At 40.5% G+C, this 12,234-nt stretch overlaps 1 long non-coding RNA gene across 2 annotated transcripts in view; it reads right to left on the bottom strand.

The window, feature by feature from the left end:
* The window catches only part of LOC137561573 (uncharacterized), a 46,002-nt gene that overhangs the window by 16,531 nt on the left and 17,237 nt on the right, over positions 1-12,234 (bottom strand). Inside the window, exon 4 of one of the 2 annotated variants that reach the window (XR_011030057.1) lies at positions 11,963-12,111. The exons of the other annotated variant lie outside the window; for it this stretch is intronic. This is a non-coding gene — a long non-coding RNA (uncharacterized lncRNA). Of the gene's footprint in view, positions 1-11,962; positions 12,112-12,234 lie in introns of those variants that run through there. 2 annotated transcript variants of the gene reach the window in all.

Here is a 12,234-nt window from a genome sequence, read left to right as displayed (position 1 = left end):
TAGAATTGTGGATGACATCAGTCCCAATATCTTCATGCATTGTCTTGCCGATAGTACTGAGTTCGCCTTGATTAGGGATATCTTCTGTATAATGGCTCTCATCTTGTCTAGAGGAAGCAATATTGTGTCTCGAGTAGTTAAGAAGAGAGCCCCCAGAAAAACCAACTCTTGAGTAGGATTTAACTGGCTTTTTTTTAGATTAAGTAACCACCAGAACTTCTGAAAGGTGTTTATCACAATGTCCCGATGTAGTATTAGCTCCTCTCTTGATCTTGCCAGTATAAGAACGTCGTCTAAATAATGAAGAAGTCTTATTCCGTCTTGTCTCAGCATAGCGACTATTGATAGTAGAACCTTTGTAAACGTTCTTGGAGAGGTAGACAGTCCGAAGGGCAGACAGCAAAACTGGAGATGGACGCCTCCCACGAGAAAGCGCAAAAACTTTTGAAAAGAAGGAGCTATTGGAACATGAGAATACACGTCCTTTAGATCGAGGGAGACCATTCAATCTCCAGGTACTACTACCCTCATGACTGTCTGTAACGACTCTATCTTGAACCTTGGTACTCTGATGAATTTGTTCAAGGATTTGAGATCCAGAACCGGCCTCCAGTCGCCTGTCTTTTTCATTACGAGAAAGACTGGAGACTAATAGCCTGAATATCTTTCCTTTACCGGTACCGGGACAACTGCTTCTTGTGCTAATAAAGTCTTGACGTAATCTAGAAGAATTTTCTTCTTTTGAGGATTTTTCGGTATTGACGTTTCTATAACTCAGGGTAACCTTGGAATCTTGATGAAGTGCCATTTGTGTCCGACTGACACCACCTCTTTTACCCAAGGATCCGAAACATTTTTCGCCCAAATAGAAGAGTAGGTTGCTAGTCTTGCCCCTACCGTGTCTACCTGAGCGGGCCTCATATCAAAAAGACTTTGTATTACTTGTAGAGGGGGTAGTAGACTTATTCTTCGATGATCTGAAGAAAGTTGGTCGAGAGGACTTCCAATTGGTCTCAAATTTCCAGTTCGGCTTATAGGATCTAGAGTCTCTAAACCTTTGAGAAAACTGCTGTTTTTGTTGACCCCATCTTTTGGTCCTAAACTTTCTGTCTTGTGGCAGAAGACCAGTTTTTCCTCCTGTCACACGAGAAATTGCTGTATCCATTCTCGGACCAAACAGGTTCTTGCCATCATAAGGTATTCTAGTCCAAGACGTTTTTGAAGAGGGATCTGCTATCCATGATCTTAACCAAAGGGCTCGTTTTGACATGATAGAAAAGAGCATGGACCTGCTTGCACCTCTAACGACATCCAGAGCAGCCTCTCCAACGAAATCAGAAGTAAATTTTATATCATTAACCATTGCTAACAAAGACTCCTTGTCCACATCATTATTAATGGCATCACTCAGAGCATTCGTCCATGCCTTCATTGCTTTAGATACTGATGTTAAGGCCACTGCAGGCCTAGCTGCATCTCCAGCCGACATATAAGACCTCTTCAGATCTTGATCCAATTGTCTGTCCAAAGGATCTTTAAACGATGTAGAATCTAGCGGAAGGGTCGTATTTTTAGCCAGTCTTGCGACCGAAGCATCAACTACTGGAAAACTTTCCACTAGTACACTGTCTTCCTCAGAAAGCGGATACATCTTTCTCAGTCTATTGCGAGTTGCTGTTTTCTTGACGGTCTTGTTCCATTCATCAAGAAAGATTTCTTTAACTTCTTCCATTACCGGAAAAGACTCTTGAGTTTTGTCTAAGTGTTTAAAGTATCTTCTTTTCTTGTCTTTTTTCTGAGTGGCAGGTTCCTCCCATCCTATTGAATGCTTTACCTGAGTGACAAAGGTAGGAATTGAGGAAAATCTATCACAGAGTCCCAATCCTCAGATGAGACGGAATTTTGATCCGAATTATCACTGGAATCTTCATGCCTAGATCTAGCCGGGGCCTTTGGATTTGCTTGCAAATCTTTCTGCATTTCTCCTAATGCATCTCAAACTGTTTGTTTTATAACTGCGGTCAAATCTTGACTCTCCCCTGCTATTTCCCCGAAACAGGAGCCACAGACCAATTTTTCCGGTAAACGATCTTTGCCACACAACCAACACTGATCTTCTGTTAGTTTGTCCGACTTCTTTGTATTCTTGCGTGGCGGTGACGCCTGCTTTTCCAAAATTTCCGGAGAGCTGGAAGAAATTCTTGCAATGCGTCTCCTCTTTATAGAAATTTCAGATGCTTGTTTATCATGAGCAGGAGGGGATTGTCTCTTCGAGTGAGATGTATGAGTTTTTGATGAGGTAGAAGGACCATCGTAGGTACGTCTGGAAGTATCCCTTGAGCGTCTGGGACTAAAAAGACAGAAAAAAAGCTTTTAAGAAAATACTCTCTCACCAGAGAGTAAAGCCTCTTTAAACCACTTACCCCTCTTACATTTTGTCCTTGTGACGGTCTTTTCTAGAGGATTTCCACATTAATTTTACAGAGCAGCTGTAAACAAAGCCAAATAAAGCTGTATAAGCTTATTTTAAAGAGAACCTGTACTGAGTAAAAATATTTAAAATAAACACATAAGGTAACTTCAAATGAACATTACATAGTTACCTTGCCATCAGTTCCTCTCAGAAGCTCACCATTTTCTTCTGACAATAATCCCTTCCAGTTCTGACAATATTTTGTCAGATCTGAAATATATCAGTTGCTGTCAGTAAAATATCAGTTGCTGTCAGTTATAGCTGAGAGGAAAACTGATGTACCAGGTAATGTCCATGTTTCCCTATGGCTCAAGTGGGCGATGTTACAGTTTAACTGTGTGCTGACCAGAAAGCTGTTATGGGTAATGGCCATTTTCAAAATGGAGGACGGAAAATTCCCTTGATCACAGTGAACAAACAGGACGCGGGACAGGAGAAAGACACTGAGGAGTAGACTACATGGAAGGTAAGTATGACTTGTGTATGCTTATTTTGACTTTTAATTTTCAGTTCAGGTTTTCTTTAAGTAGTGCAGCACAAAGCATATAGTTTACCATAGCAATTATTTAGTGCAGGTAGACACTATACAAGAAATCTTAACCCACCTTTAATGGGCAATATAGGATGTTTGTGTCACACCAGAACCTTCTACGGCAGTGATCTAATAGAGTAGCTGCAAACAGAAGTGAAGATGCATAAGTTTTCTTAAAACAGCACAGCATAGACAGCACTTTGCTCATTTAACAATCAATAGTTATAGTCCGTGCTATGCCAAACCTTAAACTTACCTTAACAGGTAATATAGGATGCTAGATTCACACCAGGAGCAGCCAATAGCCTAATTCACAGCAGTGCAGCGTCTGGACACAGAGCTGACTTTCCCTGCTATTTAAAGCAGTATTTGCCTCCTCTAAGATGGCTGCCGCCCTACTTCCTGACAATAGCAATGGCTTGCCAAACGCTAGATGGCCGACCAAACAGGAAGTGATGCAGCTTTCAGGGCAGACAGCCAGAGCAGTCACGGAAAACGTCCTGAGAGAAAGAAACTGCTAATACAGCTGACATATATATTATATGTAGGTGCCACTGCCAGTAACACCATTTAGGTGAACTTAATGGCTAAAGGCTGGAGACCACCCAGCAATACTTTCTGTCCCCATCGGACCATTTAGGAGCCTGGGGCACAGAGCATCTGACAGAGAGAGGCTGAAACTGTCAGGAGCCGCAAAGTGCAGAGGTAAGGGAATAATACTAAAATGATATAAAAATGTATGAGAACAAAAGCTCACAGAATCCAGGAAAAAATCATGTACATCCATCTGCTGGCGAGGACGAAAAAAGGAATGCTGCTGGTGGGGCGGAGTTCTTTTTACATTCAGGGTGGTCCAATCTGGCAGTTGGAGGCGGAGAACTGCCCATATGTATAGCTGCCATGGAGTAGCCAGGAAATAATGATTTTTTTGTTTATTTTTTTTTTAATGTCCCACCTGAAGAAAGCATAATTGGTGGCGGAAAAAAACAAGATATAGTTCATTTCATTGCAATAAGTAATGATAAAGTTATAGACGAATGGAAGGAGCGCTGAAAGGTGAAAATTGCTCTGGTGCTCAAGGGGTAAAACCGCTCAGTGGGGAAGTGGTTAAATTATAAGCTTGTAAATAGTGATGGACGCAAAACTGAAAAAAATGCACCTTTATTTCCTAATAAAATATTGGCGCCATACATTGTGATAGGGAAAAAATGTAAATGGTGTAATAACTGAGACAAATGGGCAAATAAAATACACAGGTTTTAATTATGGTAGCATGTATTATTTTAAAGCTATAATGGCCGAAAACTGAGAAATAATACATTTTTTCCATTTTTTTCTTAATGTTCCTGTTAAAATGCATTTAGAAAAAAATTATTCTTAGCAAAATGGAATGGGAGCTGAAAATTGCTCTGTTGCATAAGGTGAAGTATTCCCGAGGGCTGAGTTGGTTAAAAGTTTTTTTGTCACTGTACCTAATACATTAGTAACATAACTATCTACATTCCCTCCTTTAAGAGATGCAATAGCAATTTTTAAATTTTAAAATGTGTTGATCATTGAAAGCTATTTATTGAAAACACAAACCTTTGTGAGGCTCTACATGTAAAGATTAAGAATCAGGAAGAAGAGCGAGGAGAAAAGAGAATGAAGACAAGAGGACTTATCATGGAGGAATTCATAAAATTCCATGTTGGTTGTGATCAGCTTCAACACTTGACACTAATCCACAAATGTTATTGATGTTTCGCTTTTGACTTTGAGCGAAAGGAAAAAAATCTCCATGGCTGGTAATAGAAAAAACACAGGGCTGTGCAACCCATGTGGATACCAGCAGCATGAACAGATGGGAGAGGAGGGGTCATATTAGACCAGCACCAGCCACAACAGGGACTGTATAGCGCTTCTCAACTCAGCTCTGACCTGTGTTGACTTTATACGCATGCTCATTGCAGCATGGGACATCAGTGGCTTAGGGAATTTGGCGGGGTTATAGATGTGAAACATGAGACATGAAAGAACACTTCCCCTAAGTGACTGTTCTCATTCAGTGACAAAATGAAGGACGGAGAATTCCCTTGATCACAGTGGACAAACAGGACGCAGGAGAGGAGGAAGCGATTGAGGAGTAGACTACACGAGAGGTAAGTATGACTTGTGCATGCTTATTTTGACTTTTCATTTTCAGTTCAGGTTTTCTTAAAGTTAAAACTTCATATAAAGGGATCATTTATAAGAATGGTAATGGTATGTGCTATTCAGTTACATGTTGTTATCCAGCGGTCATCATCAAGGTTGTTCTCAGTTATTTAGATGCTCCTTATACAGAAAGATACTGTAGCTGCTCTGGTTTGTAAATACTTTGAGTCACTGAATAAAACCAAGTATGCAGATCAGGGGTTGTGTACATACTGCTCTCTGCCAATCTCTGCCTAACCAGCTGAATATATTCAGAAAGTACTGAAGCCAAAGCATAATAGTCAAGCAAAAAAATAAATAAAAATGGAGGTTAGTAATGGTAGCTTTCATTATCTCTAAGTGTATGTCCAATTTTCTAAATTTTATTTACCACGGTATCTGATGTAGCTGTAAAATAGCAAGCTATTTCTGTAATGTTTTTGACCAAATACATCATTTAAAAAATTTAACTGAATCGCAAGACATTATCACATGTACATGACACACCTATTAAGTGCACTAGCATTTTCAGATGTTGGGGTTAAAGTGTATCATTGGATACAGGTGTATTTTTTAGCAAAACATAAAAAAATCACTTTTAAATAATAGAGAATTCTATGCACATGGCTAAATCCAGGATCAGCTTGGGGACCAAAGCTAAATTCTGATTCTCCCTCCCATGTACATCTGGACATCACCAGATGCTGGGTTTCCTCCTTTTATTGCTCTGCCAGGCCTCTACTTCAGTGGTTTTCAGTTGCTGTTTGTGGGCTTTTCTGTCCAAAGTTTAGTCTTCAACAAGTGAAATGCATGCTCAATTAGGTTAGGATAGGGTGACTGACTTGGCCTTCAAGAAATGTTCCACTTATTTGCTTTAATAAACTTTTGGATTGCTTTGGCTGTATGTTTAGGGTCACTGTCTATCTGTATCATAAAATGCCACCTAATCAATTTGACTACATTTAACTGGATCTGAGCAGACAGAATGGCCTCGATTCATAAAAGGCTTTGCGGTAAAAAAATGGGAGGGAAAATACAGCATTCTATATTTTAGACTTCTGTGTGCTAATTTATACACAATTTCACTGGTGCGTTAGAAATGCGGGGATTTTCTGAACTAAGCTGGGGCATGAGGAATGTAAGCTGGCTGAGTTGTTATATTAATGAGCTGGCTGATTTGTTAAATTTACCTTACCCCTATGTGTCTGCGGATCTAGCATGTCTGTACAGAGGGCCTAGCACGCGAATAGACCACTGGAAATTGCAAAACGCTTGAAAAGCGCTTTTCCCAGCGCTTTTAAGAATAAATACAAAGAGTTCACTTCCTGACTTGCGTCAGGAAGCGGAAAAAACAAATCATTCTGCAAAAGCGCTTAGAAAAGCATTTTACAAAAAAATTGCAATGCGCAGGTAAGCGCCGGGAGGCGCTAAAAATAATTGCGCACAAAATCGCAAAACGCTGGTGTCAGCGATTGTGATTTTAGATGTGAACAAGGCCTTAGGGAAGTGAGAGAGAATCGCTCACAATTTCCCTACGACTTCTGGAGGTTGAGACAAATCGAGAACTGGGTTAGGACATGTAAATTTAACCCCCTCCCGACCATCTAACACCGATTGGCGTCGGGAGGGTGACAGCCCCAGAACCGCCTAACGCCAAAAAGCATGAAGTCCTGGGGTGGGGTTTTGCAGGAGATCGTGTGCACTGATGTGTGCGCATCTCCGCTTGAATGGGTTCCTCTCCGTCATCAGTCTCTCAGCGGCGATCGCCGCTAGGAGACTGTTAGACAGTGAAACTGCCGTCTATTTACATTGTACAGCGCTGCGATATAGTCCCTTATAGGGGCTCAAGAGCGATTGGCTCTCATAGGGTGATGCATATGATAGCCGATTGCTGTCATTGGCTGGCGGCGGGAGAAAGGGAGGGTGGGAAAATGAATTAAAAAATAAGCAAATTTATATAACCACTGCAGCTCAAAAGGTTGTTTATTTTTTGCATCTGAGCAACTTTCACCTCTTATTCATTTGCCAATAACTTTATCACTACTCATCACAATGAATTGATCTATATCTTGTTTTTTCCACCACCAATTAGGCTTTCTTTGGGTGGTACATTTTGTTAAGAATTATTTTATTCTAAATCAATTTTAACAGGAATATTAAGAAAAAAATGGAAAAAAATCATTATTTCTCAGTTTTTGGCCATTATAGTTTGAAATTAATACATGCTGCCGTAGCTAAAACCCATGTATTTTATTTACTCATTTGTCCCGCTTATTACACCATTTAAATTATGTCCCTATCACAATGTATGGCGCCAATATTTTATTTGGAAATAAAGGTGCATTTTTTCAATTTGCGTCCATCACTATTTACAAGCCTATAATTTAAAAAATGATAGTAATATATTCCTTTGACATTTGAAATTTAAAATGTTCAGATCCTTAGGTAGCTATGTTGTTGTTTTTTTATTGTAATTTTTTTTAATTTTTTATTAATTTTATTTGGGTAATTTTTGGTGTGGGAGGTAAACAGCTAATTTTAAATGTAAAATAATGTATTTATTTAATAAAAAATGGATGTGGGTGTAGCTTTACTATTTGACCACAAGATGGCCACAGTCAAAAAGTCCTGGGAGCGATCAATCTCTCTCCCAGGAACAAGAATGAAGACGGGAAACTCTTTTTACTTAGAAAAACCACAGCCTCGGATAAAAGGCTGTCAGTTTTTCTGCGGGGGACTTTGATCAATGAATGGGATCTATAATCCTATTCATTGATCGCTGGGCTAACGGCACGCACACCCTATCTGGACGAGAATGTTTGTCCAGATAGGCTGAAGTGGATAGATATATATACAGTGGTGTGAAAAACTATTTGCCCCTTCCTGATTTCTTATTCTTTTGCATGTTTGTCACACTTAAATGTTTCTGCTCATCAAAAACCGTTAACTATTAGTCAAAGATATAACAGACATAACTGAACACAAAATGCAGTTTTAAATGATGGTTTTTATTATTTAGTAAGAAAAAAAACTCAAAACCTACATGGAGCTGTGTGAAAAAGAAATTGCCCTCTGAACCTAATAACTGGTTGGGCCACCCTTAGCAGCAATAACTGCAATCAAGCGTTTGCGATAACTTGCAACGAGTCTTTTACAGCTCTCTGGAGGAATTTTGGCCCACTCATGTTTGCAGAATTGTTGTAATTCAGCTTTATTTGAGGGTTTTCTAGCATGAACCACCTTTTTAAGGTCATGCCACAACATCTCAATAGGATTCAGGTCAGGACTTTGACTAAGCCACTCCAAAGTCTTCATTTTGTTTTTCTTCAGCCATTCAGAGGTGGATTTGCTGGTGTGTTTTGGGTCATTGTCCTGCTGCAGCACCCAAGATCGCTTCAGCTTGAATTGACGAACAGATGGCCGGACATACTCCTTCAGGATTTTTTGGTAGACAGTAGAATTCATGGTTCCATCTATCACAGCAAGCCTTCCAGGTCCTGAAGCAGCAAAACAACCCCAGACCATCACACTACCGCCACCATATTTTACTGTTGGTATGATGTTCTTTTGCTGAAATGCTGTGTTACTTCTACGCCAGATGTAACGGGACACGCACCTTCCAAAAAGTTCAACTTTTGTCTCCGTCGGTCCATAAGGTATTTTCCCAAAAGTCTTGGCAATTATTGAGCTGTTTTTTAGCAAAATTTAGACGAGCCTTAATGTTCTTTTTGCTTAAAAGTGGTTTGCGCCTTGGATATCTGCCATGCATGCCGATTTTGCCCAGTCTCTTACTTATGGTGGAGTCATGAACACTGAGCTTAATTGAGGCAAGTGAGGCCTGCAGTTCTTTAGATGTTGTCCTGGGGTCTTTTGTGGCCTCTCGGATGAGTTTTCTCTGCGCTCTTGGGGTAATATTGGTCGGCCGGCCACTCCTGGGAAGGTTCATCACTGTTCCATGTTTTTGCCATTTGTGGATAATGGCTCTCACTGTGGTTCGCTGGAGTCCCAAAGCTTTAGAAATGGCTTTATAACCTTTTCCAGACTGATAGGCAAGTGAGGCCTGCAGTTCTTTAGATGTTGTCCTGGGGTCTTTTGTGGCCTCTCGGATGAGTTTTCTCTGCGCTCTTGGGGTAATATTGGTCGGCCGGCCACTCCTGGGAAGGTTCATCACTGTTCCATGTTTTTGCTATTTGTGGATAATGGCTCTCACTGTGGTTCGCTGGAGTCCCAAAGCTTTAGAAATGGCTTTATAACCTTTTCCAGACTGATAGATCTCAATTACAGTACTTTTGTTCTCATTTGTTCCTGAATTTCTTTGGATCTTGGCATGATGTCTAGCTTTTGAGGTGCTTTTGGTCTACTTCTCCGTGTCAGATAGCTCCTATTTAAGTGATTTCTTGATTGAAACAGGTGTGGCAGTAATCAGGCCTGGGGGTGACTACAGAAATTGAACTCGGGTGTGATAAACCACAGTTAAGTTACTTTTTAACAAGGTGGGCAATAACTTTTTCACACAGGGCCATGTAGATTTGGAGTTTTTTTTCTCACTAAATAATAAAAACCATCATTTAAAACTGCATTTTGTGTTCAGTTATGTTATCTTTGACTAATAGTTAACGGTTTTTGATGAGCAGAAACATTTAAGTGTGACAAACATGCAAAAGAATAAGAAATCAGGAAGGGGGCAAATAGTTTTTCACACCACTGTATATATTTGATCATGAAAGCATTTGAAAAACTGGTAATGACTTATCTGAAATCCATCACAGATCCCCTGCTGGACTCTTTGCATTTTGCCTACAGGCCTAATAGATCCGCAGATGATGCTGTGAACATGTGTATGCATTATGTACTATAACATCTAGACACCCCAGGTACCTACACCAGGATTTTATTCATAGATTACAGCTCTGCATTTAATACCATAATTCCATCACTGCTACACAGCAAGCTCTCCCAGCTACACATACCTGAATCCATCTGAAAATGGATAACCGATTTCTTAACCGACAGAAGACAGTATGTTAGACTTGGTAAACTCACATCAAGCTCTCTGACAGTCAGTACTGGTGCACCCCAGGGCAGTGTGCTTTCCCCACCGCTCTACTCACTTTACACCAATGACTGCATCTCCACAGATCCATCTGTTAAGGTTCTGAAGTTTGCAGACGACACAACAGTAGTTGGTCTCATACAAAATGGAGACGAGTCTGCATACAGGAATTTGGTGGGACAGCTTTCCTCCTGGTGCAGCAGCAACAACTTGGAACTAAACACTCTCAAAACTATGGAGATGATAATAGACTTTAGGAGATCTCCCTCCAAGCACCTCTCCTTAACTATAAATGGATCCACACTAACCCAGGTAGAGTCATTCAAGTTTATTGGGTCTACAATCTCAAACGACCTAAAATGGGACAACAACACTGCCACCATTGTCAAGAAAGCGCAACAGAGGATGTACCAGCTACGGCAGCTGAAAAAGTTTGGCCCACCTCAAAATCTAATGGTGCAGTTCTACACTGCAATCATCGAATCCACCATAACATCATCTATGACTGTATGGTTCGGCTCCTGCTCAGCATTAGAAAAGGGGAGGCTGCAGCGCATCGTCCGATCAGCGAAAAGGATAATTGGCTGTAGCTTAACTCCCCTGCAGGATCTTTACGCTAGCAGGTGCAGAAAGAGAGCGACCAAAATTGCCACTGACCCCTCTCACCCAGCTCACTCCATCTTCCAGCACATGCCTTCAGGAGTAAGATTCCGGTCAATCGCTACCAAAACCTCTAGACACAGGAGCAGCTTTTTTCCTCAAGTGGTAGCCATACTTAATGCTGAACCACGTTAGAGCTGCTAGGACTTGAAAGTAATCAGCACAGAACTGAAAATGAACAATTCTCACATTGCTTACTGCCACTATACTTATAATGTCTTTGACTTGTAATATACACACTGTCTGTCTTTGTATTGCTTTTGTTTGTGTTTGTTAAGCAACTGCCAAGACAAATTCCTTGTAGGTGCAAACTTACTTGGCGAAAATAAATTGATTCTGATTCTGATAAAACACTGCACGAGCGATCAGAGCCCACCAACAGAAATCTCTGTTGGTGGGCAGAAGGGGGGATCAGTTGTATGTGGAGTTGTACGGCCCTGCAGCAAGCCCGTAAAGCTGCAGTGGCTTGAATTGTAAAAAATAGCCTGGTCACTGGGGGGTGTATGTCTATGGTCCTAAGGTTGTTAAATTAAACGATAGAGAGATGGTATCAGATTGGATGGTTCTGTTCCTTAAATACACTAAGGTGGAACTTGCAATATCATCTCTTTAACAATTATTATTAGGACAGGAACATAAGAATACTTTACACTATCTTAGTTCTTGGGAAGCAGAATTGGGAGTGACAATACACAGACCAAAGCGATACAATCATTAAATATACCTCTTCAATAAAATCGAGGATGCAAGATACCAATTTTAAGATACTTACCCATTGATAAAGGACCCCAGACAGGCTAGTCTCAATATACAACACTGAAGATGATAGGTGTTTGCGGAGTTGTAGTGGAAAAACACTCTCGGCACTTCTTGTGGTCATGCCCTAAGATGAGGGGATTTTAGTCAGATGTTACAAGAATATGCAGGCCGGTTACTGCTCGAAGATAGAAGACTATATGAGGATATAAACGCAATCTAGTTCCTCATATGTTAAATGCAGCAAAGAGTCTCATACCTATGCAATGGAGATCAAAGCAGGTGCCCACGGTGGGTCAGTGGTTCCGTAAGATTGAGATACAACAAGTAGTGGAGTCGGTTCTGACGAGCAGATAAATATGACAAATTTTAACATTTTATTCTATCTGGGCGGTCTGGATTGGTTATCAAACCTCCTTGGAATATGGAGAGTAATTGAGCCAAGCACCATAGGGAAAGGGACTGTTTACAAATAAGAAACAGAAGGAATAATTTGTTAATTTGTTTGCTGTTTACTGTTTGTTTTTGATGGACACTGTGGTCCATATGCAATTAACTTTTTCACCTGCGCTATTTCCTAGGAGA

Source organism: Hyperolius riggenbachi, chromosome 3, assembly GCF_040937935.1.
Source record: "Hyperolius riggenbachi isolate aHypRig1 chromosome 3, aHypRig1.pri, whole genome shotgun sequence".
NCBI lineage: Eukaryota > Metazoa > Chordata > Amphibia > Anura > Hyperoliidae > Hyperolius > Hyperolius riggenbachi.
Note: the sequence above shows the minus strand (reverse complement) of the source record. Positions and strands in the feature narration are given on the sequence as shown.